The sequence below is a fragment of the Mastomys coucha genome, unplaced genomic scaffold, assembly GCF_008632895.1.
Source record: "Mastomys coucha isolate ucsf_1 unplaced genomic scaffold, UCSF_Mcou_1 pScaffold8, whole genome shotgun sequence".
Taxonomy (NCBI): Eukaryota; Metazoa; Chordata; class Mammalia; order Rodentia; family Muridae; genus Mastomys; species Mastomys coucha.
In genome coordinates this window covers 67,903,030-67,908,545 of record NW_022196914.1, presented here as the reverse complement: position 1 = coordinate 67,908,545, position 5,516 = coordinate 67,903,030, and the positions used below count along the sequence as shown (strand labels likewise).

Genomic DNA, 5,516 nt, shown 5'->3' with positions numbered 1-5,516 from the left:
AAAAAAAAAAAAAAACGTATTTTGCACTCAGATGAACCAGTGGCACACGTCTTGAGACTCTGATGCCAATTTTTAGTGGGTAAGTATGGTAGGCACAGTCTTAGAAGGGCAAAATGATAGAGAGCCTACGTCCTCGAAGTTCTCCTTACCTAACCTATTAAGACAATAGTGATTAGGAGGATCTAGAATGGAGCGCAGCGGTGGGAAGTGGTGAACATGACTTGTGCCTGTGAAGCTACTTGCAACATAAACGACAGCCAGTGTTCTCCAGTAAGTATACTTACTTAAGATTGCTAAGGGTTAAGAACAAGCATAAGATGTTCTTTTTAGACAGAACAAAATACAATGTGCAAAAGTAAATGAATCCATGTAGTTAAGGGGGGCAGGCTGTAGTGGGCGCTGTTCTGTGGTGCTCGGAGCCCCTACCTCCCATCTCCTTTGATAAGAACAAAAGTGTTTGTTTCTTTTCACACACACTGGTTGCTCGTGCCTTACTTTTTGATCACTCTCAAAATTGTCTTTGGCCAAAGAGAGCCAATTTCTCCAGATTTATGACTTCTTCCCAGGACAGTTTGTACTAATGTCTAGCTGATATTAGGAAATACAGCCCTAGCTTAATCCTTCCAATTTGTGATAATGCCTAAGAGCTCTCTGTAGACACTGAGGTCCCTGCAGGATTAGCTGCAGCCTCTGTTGCAGTTGTATTACTGTATCATTTCCTGACCAAGTCTACTTTTTTCATGTTCCTAATGGGGTTCCACAGAGCATTCTCCAGAAACCTCCTGCCCGGAAGACTCCGTCTCAGACTTGGCTTTCAGGGGACTCTCCTCAGGGCACCATCCTTTCCTAATGATATTTCTATTATGGTAGATGATTGCATTCCTATCTCGCTTGGGTGCCTATTTTTTTGTGCTATAGGGCCACCCCTCAGTGATAACCTACCTATGAAAATCCTGTGTGGCCTGGGATGCAGACGTATCCTTCTGTAATCATTTTCTGGTCAGTCTTCTGGGTACTCCAGTGACATCATTGTCCCAGGATTAATTTCTATGTAAATTTCTCATCTTGACAGTTTCTACACCACTATAGACATATACATTTTAACTTCAACAAGCAAATGGAACAGAAGCCTGTAATTTTTATTCCTCTGAGAGTCTCTCTCATTCATACACACACACACACACACACACACACACACACACACACACATACACACACACACACACACACACGCACACGCACACGCACACATGCACACACACACGCACACACATGCACACATGCACACACACACATGCATGCGCACACACACACACATTTCCCCCCTTTGTAGCCTAAAACATCCAATTTCATTGTTTCCCTGTTAAGGTGGGTGGATCTTTCCCCCCAATGCCTCTAATTACTCAGGCTCTATCCCTTTGAGCATTACAGCTTCATGAAGGGGTATTGGTTTCTAATTCAGTGTCTCATAAGACTCACGGCCTCATATCTGGCCTGATTGTATATTAAAACCCAAACTACTAGCTATTACTGAATTTGATAAGCACCCATGGGGAAGCTTTGGGATCAGATTCTATGCTTATAGCACTTAATTTGGGCTCCTTGAGATTTCCATTTATTTCTTGCAGGTTGATATGCATTAATATCATTTTTAACATATTGCTAGGATCTAAAATTACCACAAAGTAGCAGAATGTTTCCTGCAGTTAGATTTTACTAAGAAATGAAAATCATGAGGGCAATGACCTTGGAATAGGAGGCAAGGGGATGACAGAGTAGAGAAAAAAAATTTAAAGTTGAAAAGTATCCTTTAATTTCCAGATTGGCTAGGTATTGTTATGATGAAAACTTGTCTGAAATCCAAGTTGGGTTTGCTATCCCCCCACATGGGACTCTGAGTTCTTTGAGAGAAGACCACTCTTGTTTGTTGTTTTAATCTTTTGAATTGCCAGAATCACATTAGATGTTCAGTAGATACTTGTTGACTAAATGATTCTGTAATAAAGCAATGCTGTGTCAAATGTGCCTAAATTTAAAAAATGAGAGGCAATAATATTGTCTACTATGTAAAAACTAGTCTATGGAGGATGATAAAAAGTAATAGAGAATGAAATGTGAACTGACTTTGCATATTCATTTATTCTAACTTTTTTCTACAGATACTTATTGTCTATTATTTAATCTGGCACTATGCCTGGCATTAAAAACGTGACAATGAGATATGGTCTATGTCCATGTTTAGAAGTAGAGAGATTTAAATGAATGAGCTAATAACTAGCAAACAGAAATTACAACATAGTTTAAGGAAAGGACAGCCAAACATTTTACTATACCAGGGCAATTTCTGCTTATATTTATTGTCTAGTGTAATTATCAATAGCACGCAAGTCCCTTTTGGAGGCATGCCAGTTTGGCTGATCATCCCGCCTGTGACTGAGAGGTCCATGATATTTGTAAAGGATATGATAGGGGAAGCTACCTGCTTAGTGAGTTCAGAGAAGGCTTCCTTGGGAAAGTCAAGGTTGAGCTGAGGCTTAAAAAGGGGAAACATAGAGGCCAAATCTGCTGGACTTATGGAAGAGCACAAAGCAAGACACATTCAAACAATCAGTAGGCCCGTCTTGTTAGAATATTAAAGGCAAGAAGATGTGTCAAGGGGTGGAAAGCATAGACTCTACAAGCCCAGAAGCATTATGAGTCTTGAGGTTATCGTCTTCATCTTTCAGCCTAAGGTAGAGATTGGGGGAGTTGAGAATTTGGCATTTTGAGATATTTTTCTTGGACTGAAGTGTACAAGACAGATTTTAGAGAATCCAGAAAACTAATTAGAAGTTTGATATACTGGTCTAGTTAAGAGAGGATAGAACTAGAAATTGAATGGGGAAGAAGACAAAATAAAGTGGCTTTGGAGCAAGTCTAGAAAGGAAAATGACTAGAACTTGAAGATGGATTGAGTAGGGGAAAGGAGAAACTGGGAAGTATGTAGAAGCAGGTGATGACACACACCTGGGAGAAGAGTGGTTCATATCGCTGTATCAGCAATGCCATTAGTATTGAGATGCAGCACATCTTATCCATTCATGCCTTTGTCTCTTCAGGAATCCATCATTCATTGACACCTGGTGCACAGTAAATACTGTGGGTAACAACAAACAGGTTTATTAGGACAGAGATGAGGAGAATAAGCACACAGATGTGTATGTTTACCAGTTATACTCTCAATGACAAGTAGTGAGTCAAAATAGCTTAAGCAATGAGTGTTCTGAGGTGGAGCACTCTAGCTGGGCTGGTTCATGACCCCACGATGCCAATGCAGTATACGCCCCAGGTCTTTCTGTCTTTTTTGTCTTTTCTGTTGTCTTTTTGTTGACAAGTACCTTTGATGGCTGTTAACTCCAAACATATGTGAATATGATAGTGGTCAGCAACTGGATCACCCTTTGCTCTATGTATTTTTATGTCATAATCCTCCCAGTGGAGTCCTCCTCCAATCTTAGCACACAACACAGTATCATAGATCTATTCCTGAAAAAGGATTGGACAGGATAGCAGGATTCACCATCATTTGTTCAGAAAAGTATATGGCTGAGCAAAAGAGTCTGAGTTGCCAAATAAACTTATGTGTTTTTTTGTAAGAAAAGGGGGTGGAATTAATACTGAATAAGTAAGCAGGGAGCCAGATGTCTCTGTGGGGCGAGGAAGTCTGCAGTATAGTCTCTGGAGTGGACTGCACGGTTCAGGGGCTTAGAGTAGAAGTCACCTTGAAGTTTTGAGGAGAAGAGATGTTTTGAAGGCTGGGAAAAGGTTATTAAGTGTATGTCTCTCTGAAAGTAGACCTGGACTCTAAGATTATAGCACTTAAACATACACAAGATAAATCCATATTTATCCACCAACTCTCTTGATTTCAGGTGTCCTTGCAAGCCCCTATGAATTTTCCACAGTCATATAAGTACCACCTCTTGCTGTTTCTAAGCTTTATTGCACTGCCAGAGGAATGGCTGGAGAGTGTTTTGCATATAATACCAGACATATTTGTGACCTAGCTCTGGCTGAGTTCGAGCCTGACCTGTTTCTATCATTGCCATTGGAATAGGTCCCTAGTTTTTGCCAGATTTTGAGTTGTCAGGATAATAATTTATCTATCTTGTTGTCAGAGTCACAGATAGTTTGTCCGACTCGAGGGGAATCTAAATGACTCCTCCCTGCACACGGCATGCAACTCACATTCCAAATGTATTCAATTCCAGTCACCCTCTCCCTGCCGCACCCTGTAGCTAGAGATTGCAAGCCACTGGTGTCATACACTGTCTGCTGATGTGGGTTCCCTTCTCAAAGACCATCTTCCTTCTAGTTTTCTCTAAATGATCACTGAAATGGCTGGCCACGGTTACCACATTTCCCATGTCTCCCATCCTCATTCTATTCACAAATCATTCTTCAACAGAACCTCAGTTGCCCAGTGTGGATTATAACCACACTTTGTAAGAGGCCACTTGTGAAGGTTCTTGCTTTCAAGGCAAATCTCCGGCCTTTTTTCACAAGGGTAACCTGAAATGATTCTGCATGTTTCATAACTCATTCCCTTTGGCTTTCCCCCGCCCCCACGATAGATCCTTTTCAAGGTCTTAACTACAGGCACTAAATTACCCCCTGACGTATGTATCCTTTCCCTCCTCTTCCAAGGAGTGCTTGGAAAGGAACCCAATTGTGGGCAGATGTTCTCAAAAGCATTTTGTGTCAAATAACAAAACACAGTCGTCATTTAAATAAAAATACTAGTAGTGATTTACATGAAAAGCCGGAGTAGTAATTACCACCTTGGAAGCATATCATAATGACTTCTTGCAGTGCCATTTAGGCTGCGTTCTCTTCTTATTCTCCAGGAAGTGCGTCTAATTGCACCACCCCAAGAAAATGCACTGAGAGAAAACAGCAACACACAAAGCGGATGAGACCCCCAGTGACCGCTGGCAGCCAGATGGAGCATGGGCGGCCGGGTCAGTCACCCTCGATGTTCAGGCTTCCTCCTGTCTTCCTTTTCACCCTCAAAACCATAGACATAGCTGCTAGTCAGTCAATCAAAATACGTTCACCAAACATCCATCATTAAGTGAGGAACATCATCTAAAAGACAGGCACTTTGTTCATATTTGTTACTAGGTTCAACGAGACTTATAGAACCAAGGAACCTAAACTGGATTCCTCTCCTCTCTGTTTTACTGATTCAGAGGAGAAGAAGCTCCTGGACACCAGCCGCCACAGACTGAAACCACAGAGACTGTGAGCCAAAATATGTCCGTCCATTCCTTAAACTGTGTATGTCAGATACTTCGTCATAGCAATGAAGAATCTGAACAATACAACATCTTCTCCATTATGTCTTAGATCTGTCAACAGTTAGCACTCTGTTGTTGCAACATTTTCTCTGTCCAATTAAATTAGGGCAGTGACAGGCCTGTGATTGGCCAGGAATAGAGAGGTGGAGCTAGATGTAAGGAGTAGAAAAGTCAGAG

General features: G+C 41.4%; 1 pseudogene; it reads left to right on the top strand.

The window, feature by feature from the left end:
• Positions 1 to 4,955, top strand: part of LOC116083311 — a 12,732-nt pseudogene extending 7,777 nt beyond the window's left edge.
• Positions 4,956 to 5,516: the final 561 nt, after the last annotated feature.